General features: G+C 41.5%; 1 long non-coding RNA gene across 5 annotated transcripts in view; it reads right to left on the bottom strand.

Moving 5' to 3' along the window:
* Window positions 1–12,639, bottom strand: part of LOC140696019 (uncharacterized) — a 377,991-nt gene that overhangs the window by 141,304 nt on the left and 224,048 nt on the right. For all 5 annotated transcript variants that reach the window (XR_012071943.1, XR_012071942.1, XR_012071940.1 and 2 more), the window contains one exon: window positions 3,006–3,134. This is a non-coding gene — a long non-coding RNA (uncharacterized lncRNA). The remainder of the gene's footprint in view (window positions 1–3,005; window positions 3,135–12,639) is intronic.

The raw sequence follows: 12,639 nt of genomic DNA, 5'->3' as shown, positions 1-12,639 counted from the left end.
ATTAGCCATGAATGAGCAGGGCTATCATCTTCTCTGGAATTAAATAACCAAAGTACTAAATACATGCTTTAAAACAATAAAGTTGGCTTTGAGACTGGCCCAAAGGGCAACCTGTCAGATGACCCACTCTTACAGAACAGAAATCCCAAAGCCTGTTTATGCTATTGAAAGCATCATTGGATGCCTGGGGAAAAAAATGAATTAAAACCTTGAAAATCAGAGAATGCCTCTACATCAGATTATTCTGAATTTTGATCAAAAATAGCAAGAGTAACATGTGGAGAAGAGCACTGGTGCAGTGGTCCCTCCAGCAGGCTCAATGGTCTCAGCATTGCTGAGATCAATCCAAGTGCACAGGGACACTGCAGAGTGGTAGGTAACTTAACTCAGTGATTTACAGATCAGTATATTTACTGCAGACGCAGATTACGAGAATGCACAGAGCCTCAGAGGAATGACAATGAGAATGACTTACAGGAATGAGGAACAGCTATTAATTGAGCATCTACTTGTCAGACACTACTCAGCTCCTTATGTAAACTTTCTTATTTAATAACTGTCCCTAGGAAATACACTTCCCTCTGAGACAGAAAGACAGACAGATTACCACCTACCAGAAAAGAAAACAAGTAATTCATCCAAGTCCCACAGTCAGCAGTGGGTTGGGCAGGGCTTCAAATGTAAGTTTCTGGTTACAAAGACTGTCCTCTTCCCACTGTACCACAAACCCTCTTTGAAAATTATCTATTCACTAAAATATGTGCCAAGCCCAGATGGTTTTACAGCTGAATTCTATCTAACTTTCAGTGAACAGATAATCCTTACGTTATTCAAAAAATTTCTGACCATAGCAAAAGGTGGAAAGCTTCCCAATTCAATTTACAAGGCCAGCATAACCTTACTTCCCAGATCTGATGATAGAATAAAAAAAAACTATAAAAATTTCACCAATGAATATGGATGCAATCCAGTCAATAATTTATATATAAAAATCATCAAATTAAATCCAGGTGCATATTATAAGAATAGCATCCCATGACCAAGCAAGCAGAGTATATGGCAGGAAGGCAGGGATAGTTCAACATTTGAAAATACAGCAACAGAACTCATCAAGTTTACAGAACAGATTAAAAAATAATATAAATACATTAATTAATGCGAGTAAACACCTCATAAAATAGCTGTCATTTAAAATTTAGAAATAAAAGCACCAGGATAAAAAAAAAAAAAGAATATAGCAGAACTGCAAAGACTGTATATTTAACACCAATAGCAAACATCAGACTAAAAAGGAAACTAGTGATCACAATTTAAACCATGTTGTTTGGGTGATTCTAAGATAACAAAAGAATGAAATAAGTGGTATTAACAGTGGAAAGAAAGAGACAAAAGTATTACATGCATATGATTTCAACCCTGGAAACTCAAAATATTTTTTGAAAGCTAACACATTAATAAGAGATTTGATACAGTAATTGGGCAGAAAATGACTAACTGAAGGATCAATAGTGTCCCACCATCCAAAAATGCACCTTTATAATAAAGTCATTTTCTTTCATAATAACATATAAATTTAATGGATTCCAATGAAGTTTATTCATTTCTTTTTCTCAGAACTAGACAAAATGATTTAAAGGTTCACTGGGGAAAATAAATGGATGACAACTGCCAAGAAATTTAAGAAAAATAAGAATAATGAGAGAGAGGGGCTTTCCCTACCAGACACTCCAACTTTTTAGAATGTAAGATTCCAGAGGGAAGGCTTTCTGTTTTCTGTTCTTTCCCAGGACCTATGTAATGCTGGGAGCACAGAATACACTCAATAATTATTATGTTAATACAAAAACAAAGTAAGCTAATGTGATTAAAAGAGCAAGATTCTGGTCCATGAATAAGCAGGAAAATCAACAAGAGGGAAGAGAGTCAGCCAGCTGACTCAAGTGTCAATTTTATTACGTGATAAAGTGGCTTTTGATTTTTGTGGGGGAAAGACTCAGTATTTCATCAATGGCTTTAAAAATACTGACTCTCATTCTAGAAGAAATTAAGTTGGATCCCTACACCACCACAAAACAAAAAATAAATGCCCTATAAATTAAAGATTTAAAATTCAAGTAACCTGTTAGGCATGCATTACCTACAACTTTACTTAGATTAGATATCCCTGACCCTCACCTGCCTGGAATTCCCGGTCCCCAGGTTTCACTGGCCCAGTGGGACTTCCTCGTCCAGATTACACTTGGATTCTTTCACCCTCTCTTCACTAGCCGACACCTGCTCTTCCTTTCTGTTATATGTGACTGTTCTCCAGATCCCCACTCCAATGGGATGAAATGCTCTTAGAAGGAATTTGCTTTCCAGATGTGTCCTCATGGCTGTATTATTTGTGTCCTTATTTGGTAAGTAGTATTTGACAGAATAATAAATGGGAACAAATTAGTGGGATTGTAATATTAAGCTTCCATTGTGTAACCGTGTTCTGAAGTCATCTGTGCCAGGCAAATGATTATGAAAGGAGGCCAAAAAGAAATGAACTTCCTCTTTCATGAGATATTGTAAACAAGGCAATAAGGTAAGCTCAAAGAGAACAGGGAGTTAGCTGATTAATCATGAAGAAGGAAGACAAAAACAGGGCTAAACAGAGTAGTCACCCAACGCCAAAAACAAAAATCAAAAGATCAATGTCAATAGTCTCTGTGGGCTTGTAGGAATCTTCTAGTGATTTTAGACACAGCAACTGAGAACAATCCCTTCTTCTCTGCCTTCTCTGGGGCTAGAACATGTGAAACTAACCTAGAATCTGGAAGGCTGCTTTTTTGTTCATATATTACTTCCTGGAACATAGCTGTGAGAAACATCTTTAACTTTAAGACCAAGCAAATATTTGACCACTCTGCACTCCCTTGCTCCACAATGAAATAGCTGACATTTTAAGAACCTCATGTAAACAGAATAAGGAAATTAGGTATTAGAGTGACTTACCCAGACCGCGGGACTGCACTCACCTTTCCTGAGAGGTGACTTCATATGTTAGATGGAGGTGGGACTCAGACATCATACACTCCTGAGTTCAAATAGCTGCTTCACCTTTTAGGGAAATTCTTGAACTACTCAGAGCTTCAGTTTTTCCATCTCTAAAAGAGGCACACAAAATAACCATCCCCCTTGTAAGAGAAGTGCCTAGGACATAATGCTTATCCCTGCCACCTTTATGTCCCTTCTCAACAGTTTTTTTTCCAGAATTTATGTATTTACTTAGAGAAAACTATAATTATCTTCCATGATGAAAATAGCAATAGCTGGAGTTTCTTTAAAGTTGAAGAATTTTTCCCTCTTTTTAAAAAATTGAAATATAACCACTTTACAATGTTGTATCAACTTGTGGTGTACAGCATAATGTTTCAGTCATACATACACATACATATATTCCTTTTCATATTCTTTTTCATTATAGGTTACACGAAGATATTTCACAGAGTTCCCTGTGCTATACAGTAGGACATTGTTGTTTATTTTATATACAGGAGTTAGTTTCTGCAAATCTTAAACTCCCAGTTTATCCCTTCCCACCCTCTTTTCGCCCTGGTAACCATAAGTTTGTTTTCTATGTCTTCAACAGTATTTCTGAAGGGAGAAAGAGGACATTTTCCAGAATTCCGTCTCTAATAGAGAGAAAATGCATATCCAATTTGCTATTAGATAAGGCTCATTCAAAATAAACGTCCAAGGCATTTTTAAGCACCAGTTTCATCAAAAGACATGTCTTCCAACAAGAGCATATTGATTTTATTCTACATAGGCTCTCTGCAGATTCAAACATTTGTTTTCGTGTGGGACAAGATTTTTGGCATCGGTTTAGTAAAATGTTGGGTTCTTAGTTTGCATAACTGTTGCGCCTGTAATGAGCAGACACAAAGCCTTGGCTCATTTTGCCGTCCTCCCCTCATTTCAGAGCAGCGGCCGTTTCCCTCACCCATCTGCAGCCTAGGGGAGGCTGGGTAAGCCCGACACAAAAGCCTGGAGATCTGTGTTGCAAACTGCAAAGAATCCACAGTAAAGATGTCTCCCCTTTCTCAGCATCCTGAGAATTCAAGTGTGTTCAGTGTCATCATCACGGAACAAGTATTCACCACATGGGTTCCTGCCACTCTTCCCAGATAAAATCAGTGTAGAAATTCTTGTGAGTCTCATGGATGTCACCAGAAAGGACTTCTGGATGGGGTCTTTATGGTGATGACACACCTAGTTTTCTCTCTTAAAACCGGCATGCACTTCGTTTGTTATGAAAAAAACTTTTTTTAGGTGAAACTATTTATTTAGCAAAGCCCTGGTGTGAGATGATGTCCCTCAGCCTTTTATTTAGCAAATGGTCAAGTAGCTTTTTCTTCACTAGTAATTAAACAGAAACAGTAGGAATAAGTTGTGCGTCATGGACATTACAGCATTTTACAGTAATATCCAGAGAGTAAATAACATTACCAAAAACTTGATATTTCACCTATGTCATCTCATTAATTCTAATTAACTCTCCCAGTAGACTTGGGTTATAGAGACCCTGTTTCAAACACTTGTAGGTGTGAGGGATAAAAGGATGAAATAGAGACCCTGCCCTCAAGGGAATGAAGGTTTACAGGACTAAACAGGGCCTTTGAGGACAGTGCGGCAACTACCACGATATCAGCCAGACCAAGGTGCTATAGGGGCACCCAGAGTGGATCGTTAACCTGGTCTTGGGAGGGAAAGAGTCAGTTCTTTCCTACTCATTCCTCCATGATGAAGTGAATAAAAACATCAATCCTTTCCTGAATATGGCTTTTTAGCCTAGATCAAGGTTTTTGTTTTTCTTGGTTTTTTTGCCTCAATTCTCAAGAACAGAGCAACACTCAAGCTCAGTTAAGACCACTTACGAGCTGATGACGTTGCTGAGTATCGGCCATGGGCAACGCATCATGATAAGCACTGTAAACAGAATACGTCTTGATTTTTTCACAACAGACCTTGGAGGTAAGTCCTACTACCCTCCCATTTACAGATGAGGAAATTGAGACTTCAGTCTTACAACTTGCTCCACATCACACATCTGGGGGTCAAACTCAGCCTGGTGCTCTGATCTAAATTTTCTAAAGTTTCCAAATACTGTTTCCAAAGAGCCAGCGAGTCTGAGGAGGCTCTGTTTTAGGAGACTCCATACAGAAATTCTGTACTTTTCATCTTATTAGTTTTCTTTTGTTCTACCTTATCTAATTCAAAGAGAATCAAAGGCATCACTTTAAAAGACAAGGGAAGTAGTGCTATATGTATACATACATACATAATAGGTACACACAAACATATATTTTGACCTAAAATGAGTAATTTTCCATCGTCACTAAGGACAGAGGAGGAACTGTCTGGTCACAACCCAAAGCCAGAGGTAGAAAACCGGGCTCTCTGAAGATCATGTTCAGGTTTCGCCGATTCCTGCCTTCCTCCTCTACCCCCACCAGAGGGAAAGGGGTGTTCGCCACCAGGAGCTTCTCAAGGGACACCTAGGTTCTCCTGACTGTCGGGCACAGCAGAGATTCTGTGACAGGCACAGATGTTCAGGTCCAGAGGGACAAGGAAGGGTAAATGGGAGGGGTTTGGTGGGATATCCCCATGTCCCACGTATGTGTTCACACAATCCTCTCTCTGCAGCCCTGGTTGTTCATGTATGTGATAAAACACTATCTTTTAAAATGAATTCTGTATAATAGGCTGGATGGATGTGAATTCGGGCTTTGGAAGGGGAGAAACTAAGGACTGAACCTTTGTTCTGCCACTTACTCACCGTACACCTGTGGTAATTTACACAGCCTCTATGAATCTTATTTCTCTTACCTGCAAGTGAACCTAAAAAGCCTCACCCAGAGGTTCTGAAGGGTGGGAGAGGAGAACACGTGTGTGAAGGGCTGCGCACGGTGCTGGCACACTGCAAGTACTGGCTGAGAAGAGCTACTGTAATGATCAGGCTTACAATTCTAATCCTTTGGTGAAAAACAACCACTGACACATTTTTTTAACTCTGTATCTTAAAAACTAATAGCTTCATGCCCTCTGTGTCATAGTCTTGTTTGTATTGGTAATTTTCAAGTGAAATATATATATATATATATTTAAGGTCTTTTTTTAGTTTTATTTTTTGAACTGAATCCACTTCCATGCATTATTCACAAAGGGCTCTCAATGAGTGTGTGATGTTAATATCAGAATCCAAAATCAGACTCTTACAGAATTTAGGGCAAAACGAGTTAAGGGCACAGACAACCTGGAAAATGGTCTGAGTGACCGAGGAACAGCTATTCCTTCTCATCCGCCTCCTTCCCTTCCTCTTCATCCCCCACACCCTACACAGACTTCCTGAAAGACCTTCTGGTTAAGCTCTCATCCCCTTGGCAAGGCAACTCGTCTGCTGAGCCAGTCAGCTGTCTCACTGAGATCCACTGCCAGGTGGACAGCTTTGATGGCAAGGAGGTGGCGTTCCGCCCAGTTAAGCAGCTTTCAAGCCTCAAGCCATAAAGATGAGCTGCTGGCCCTCCTTCCTCCAGGAGGATGCTGCAGACATATTGCCTGCCCTTGGAAGTATGGCTTTCCTGTGGTGCAGATTATTGAGCTGAGCAGAGCACCTTAGTTACTGCTCTCTCCTCAGAGCACGCAAAACACAGACTGTGTCCAGCTTCTTGTGTCAGCTTTTCTTCGTTAAAGGTGCTGTTTGGGTAATGAGCTTGAGTTTGAAGCAAGTGGAAAGTTAAAAGGATGGTCTTTCCAGTTGAGGCTGATCCTTCTTTTTTCACCAGGAATTTTAAAAAAAAAAAAATTAGTTCTGTGCTGTTCAAAATGTAGGAAATAAAGATTATATGTTTCTGAATGAAACCTCCTTTGTTCAGTAGATCTGCCTACCTTTTAAGCTAAATAAACCAATAACTGCTACACCTTTTGTAATGGTGCTATACTTTTGAGCCCACTGTATGGATGTGAACACAGAATAAAAGATGCTCAAAGACTCAAAGAACAGAACAGATAGAAACTGAAACAGAAATTTTAAGTATTTTTTTCTTGTCATTTATATAATATATGTCCATTAAAAATATAGAAAAGAGGAAACAGGAATTATCCATTAAGCTGCCAGTGGGAGAGAACCAAGATGGAGGAAACTTATCAAGATGACTCGCCCACAAAGAAAAGGCAGCTGGAGAATTTCTGAGAAGGACTTGTTTGGAGCGGCCTCTGCTGTCATTCTCACCATCTCACTGACTTTCACAGTGGGGAGGAGGAGCTGTCCTTCCCCTTCTGTATGTGAGAAAGGTTTTCAAGAAAACTTCAAGCCTTGCTATGTTTATGCAGGAGTTTGGTGAATAAAGGGTACCAATGTCTGACGTCCACCTGGAAAATCTAGAAGGCAGAGATGGGTCATCCAGCTGTTCAGCTAGTGAAGCAAAAAGAATTATTGCCACAATGGGGTCAGCTGCATGCCCAGAGGGTGTTAAGCTGAAATATGCATGGATATTTACAGTGGAACACCCTGGAGATTAAGCTGCACTTGAAACATTTTAAATCCCGCCCAAGAGGACAGCCTAGAAAAGGTAGGGGACCAAGAGAGAGCATTTACATGGAGGACCAGGAGAAAAGCCAGAGGTGTAGAGGCTGGAGGAAAACAGGCTGGCTACATCACAGATATGCAACAAATTTGGACTCTAGAAAGAAACAAAACACACAAGTCCCCAACAGAGAGTGAGTCTGCCCCTCCCAGAAACAGTGAGGCCATCTTATAAAAGCATCAGTTATGTAACAATAACTTCCTTCCTTGCCATCCATCCTGTCCTTTGGACCTTTTTGCAGCCTCCTCGTGGTAAGCAAGATGGAGAAGGGTGGGAGATAGAAGTGAGGAAAGAGAGGCTGGACCTCCCAGTGCTGGCTGTAGGAAGCCCAACTATAACTGTTCCTAGCTCTCTAGCTAAATGAGGAATGGAGAATTCTTGTGATTAAGCTGGAAGCACTGATTAATATATTAGATGGGATCTTCTTGGTTTTGAGTCAACATTGTGCATCGTAACCTAAAGTAATTGTAAGATTTCATCCTGATAGTGATCAAAAATCTCATTGCAGTCCAGGGGCAAGGGAAAAACTTGAGTAAATATTAAAAGGATAGTAAGATACATAAAAGATAATCTTTTGGTCTTGGTCACTACTCAACTCTGCTGGTGTGACTCACCAAACAGCCACTGACAATAGACATATGAACAGGTGCAGTTGTGTTCCCATCAAGCTTTATTTACCAATATGGGCAATGGGCTAATTTGGCCCATGGGCTCCTCCTCTTCTGCCTTATCATTTTGGATGGCTGTATACAGTTCCATTCGGCAGTTTTAACCACATTTTATTTAACCATTCAACTGTTGTTGGACATTGAGGTTGTTTCTCAATTTTACTATTAAAGATGATGCCTGGATACACACATTTGTGCGTAAGACCTTATGACCATCTTATGTACTTATAGTCTATCCTTAAAGGGCAATTCTGGGGTCAGATTTCATTTTAAAGACATTTAAACAGTACTGCCAAACTGCCCTCCAGGAGAGTTGTACCAGTTTTCAAACTCACCCGTGGAGTACAAGAGTGTACAACAGAGACAGAAATGGGGAACCCTTTGCACACAGACCCCACAAATTAAAAAAATAAGGCAGTGGAAGTGGGGGAAGTTAAATGCCTAAAGTGGCTGAGTTTTAATCTTCAGTCCAGAAGAGAGCAAGGGCCCATCTCTCTGACATGATGCTACTTCTAAGAGACACACTGAGAATAGATTAGTAGGCACCTCTGAAGTCTCTGGCTACTGTCTGGCATCGTATTTTCTTGATTTTGTTTCTGTGGGCTGCCACGATTACAAGCAGAGTGAACCAGTGAACCAAACCGAGAGTTGGGCACACACAGTAAATTCTAACCCTACTGTAACCTTGTCGCACAGCGTGACCCTGGGCAAAGCCCTGAGCCTCAGCTGTGTGACGGCTTCACTGCAGAAAAATGTGACAGCGCCCTCCAGGATGGAAGCCTAGACTAAGTGATTACACTCTTCCCTACCAATATCAGGTGTCAGTGCAAAGAGCTTGGGGACCCCCATAGCAGGGAAGGAGGGGCACAAACTCTTCCTTTAGAGATGGACAGCTACTGCTTTATCTGAAAGCATCCATCTAATGGAACCTACACAGTTAGGAATTGACACATTTGCTCAAACTGGCCATGAACTAAGGAAACAACCTCCCTGCAGCAAGCCAGTCAACCTCCATCATGGTCCCATCATTCTGGCCTTTTTAAGGCCCCAGGAAAAGCCACACTACGGGGTATGTAAAAGATATGCCACAGGCATTCACACCCTGTCCCCAGAGTTATCCAAACCATCTCCCCTCACTTGGCTTGCTGCTTCTTTCCTTCACTTGCCTTGCTCTGGCTTCTAGAGGGCCACTCCAGCCCTTATTGTTCTAATATCATTTCAACACAGTTTTATGGCTTGATGCCTCTTTCCTAATTTTGATAGCCTCACTTAGGTCCCACTGCAGTGGTCCACCCAACTCCAAGAACCCTGGGGTGAGGTCATCTCCTTCACATCACCTCCCTCACTAAGGTGCCCTGGATGTGTGCATGATCGAACAATTACTTCCAAAGATAAAAGTACAGCTCAGGGGCTATTGTCTTTAAAATCTTTTAAAAAAATTTTTTGTAATACCTGGAATAAGCCCAGGCAGGTTGACTACACAGTAGCTTAACCACTAACCTATGGCCGCCCCACATAATAATTTCTGTTTTCTTGGGGAGTCTTCCACAGTCACATCTTCAGATCACATTCTAATTCTTTCTGGCATGGACTATTTTACAAACCTTTTACCTGAATTGATCTCATCCAATTTCTCCATGCTCCCCCCCACATATATATACACACACATATATGTATTTTTAAATTTTTATAGATTTATACATTTGATATGTCAAATTTATCTTCCTAAAAGCATGTGCTATTATCTCAGTTCCTTCCTTTAAAACCCTCAGTGGATCCCCATCCTTACCAACTACAAAGCAAATTCTATCACCGGCAACACAATGTTCAAAACCTTCCAAAATATATAGACCCCAACACTTGACAAAAAATATATATATCTGAAGATGCCAATAAGCATGTGAATACTTGCTCAACATCGTTAGTCATCAAGGAAATGCAAATTAAAACTGCAATGAAATAAAACTGCATAGCTTATGGAATGGAAAAGGAAAAAGACTGGTAACAGTGTGACCTCAGGCTACCATTCTGTCACTTAATAATTCTCTTCATAGATTCTAAGCTTCATCCAGATCAGACCACTCCCACTTCTAAAGACTCTTCACCCTTCTGCTTCTCTACTTTTCTCATGACCATCTGAAACTACCCTGCAGTAGGGAGAACAGTGCCCCATCACCCCTGTGAAGGTTACATCCTAACTCCCAGAAACTGTAAACATGTTGTGTTGTATGACAAAGGGGAATTAAGGTAGCAGACAGAATTAAGGTTGCTAACCAGCTGGCCTTAAAACAGAAAGATAATGCTGATTTATCAGACCAACTCAGTGGAACCACAGAGACCTTAAAATGTGGAAGAGAGAGGCAGAAGAGGGCAGAGTGATGCGATGTGGCAAGAATACACAATGGCCACTTTGAAGACCAAGGCAGAGATCCACAAGTCAAGAAGAGGGGCAACTTCTAGAAGCTGGCAAAAGCCAGGAAATGGATTCTCCCCTAGAGACCCCAGAAATAAATGCAGCCCTACTGACACCTTGATTTTAGCCTGTGAGACTCTTGTAGGACTTCTGACATTCAAAAGTGTTAGAAAGTGTATTTCTGTTGTTTTAAGCTATTAAGTTTGTGGTAATTCGTTACAGCAGCAATAGAAAATGAATGCAGCCCTCCCCATAAGTTGCTGCTCATTGAAACACTTTTAAGGAAGGTCAGTCCAACCAGATTTGACCCCTCTGTTGTTGCAGCCTCTCCGGCAATTATTTATCTCTCTTGTGGCATATAACATATTTTGCTTTGTAGTCCTTTTCCTTCCCATTTAATCAATCACTTTATGCTGTCCAGTTTTACTAGGCATATTTATGGTACCTGCCCTCCCACTGTCCCCCTGTCAAAGCATCCATGCTCTGCACCATCTGACTACTTCCCTTCCCCCAGTCAGCTAGAGGTGAACCCACTAGGGGAGGTTATCTCACTCCAGAGAGCCAATCCGTAGGCTGCCTGGGGCTGGCCTAGTGTGGAAGGATGAAGTAAACTATTTGGTTAGCTCCCCTTCGGAAATGTGACAGCAGCTATGGGAGAGGATCATCAGAACAGACAGGTCTTACAGAATTAGGGTTGGGACTGCCATTCTGTGTGATGGAGCTGCATTTATGAGGGAACTGGCAGAAAAGAGAGGAAACTAAGGCAGAAATAAAGGGGAGGCAGCAACACTGTGAGGCAGAGAGAAAGAAGTGGGAGGGGGGGAGGGGAGGGGACAGAGAGAGATAGAGTCTTCAGTTTCCCAGTTTCATGAGGACTAAAGCATCCTCCTCAAGCTATCAAGCATTTCCAATAGCCCCGCCCCCTCTCAGCAGCCCCATGGTCCCCTCACTGAGGTGGTCATTGTCTTCTATGGGCCCAGCACGGCCGTCAGCTCCAGCTCTCACCCTAATCATCTCTTGCCTGAGCTTGTTCAGCACTGTCTCACCTCACTTACATGGCCTTCACCTCTTCCAGTTTATATCCACACTCCACACTTCCCTGCCTCAAACGTTTCAGTGGCTGCCGACCATCTTCAGGTTTAAGTCAGATCTCCTTGGCAGAGCCTAACAGGACTCGTTGACATCTGACCTTGACTGTGTCTCCTCTTCATCTCACTCATCCTCTTTCTTCCATTCCCTGTACCCTCCACCCTGAAAGCACACTGTTCCTACATTCTAGATTTTAGCCAAGAATGTTGTATCGAAATTGCCCATGGAGTGTTTTTATAGCATATAAGGTTCAGGGGAGAGGGTGTGTCTGGGAACAATCTGTACCATCTGCTAAATTTTTCTGAAAAAAAAAAAAGGTATTCAATGCAGCCAGGAGCCACCAAAGAGACTTAGGGTAGTTTGACTGGTGAGTCTTTTGCATGTACAGAGATCAGTCCACTGCTTGGTCCACCCCGACCACTCACCACTTCCTCTGAGACACAGAACACTTTCACGTCCCACATTGTGGCCCAGACTGGTATTTCTAGGGAACAATCATGCAGCCCACAAGGTGTAGCTTTTACGTCACTCCACTGTGAAACCCTCTCCAACGTTGTAGATGGAACTGATCACTCTTTTCACACTGTTCCCACATTGCTTGGACATACCCCTACCATGGCATTTATCACAGAGTGGAACAGTCTTTACCTATGCAGCGGTCTCTTCTGCCAGAGTATATACCTACTGCCTTCCTCATATATGCATCCTCCACTGTCCAAGTTCAATGTCAGACATATCGTGGACCTTGCAATGTTTAACAGAGGAATACGTGTAACTTATTTTAGGAATAAATAAGTGACTGAATGACTAATAGCTAATATTTATTGAGTATTCACTATGTGCTGGGCCTGTT

Source organism: Vicugna pacos, chromosome 4, assembly GCF_048564905.1.
Source record: "Vicugna pacos chromosome 4, VicPac4, whole genome shotgun sequence".
Classification (NCBI taxonomy): Eukaryota; Metazoa; Chordata; class Mammalia; order Artiodactyla; family Camelidae; genus Vicugna; species Vicugna pacos.
Note: the sequence above shows the minus strand (reverse complement) of the source record. Positions and strands in the feature narration are given on the sequence as shown.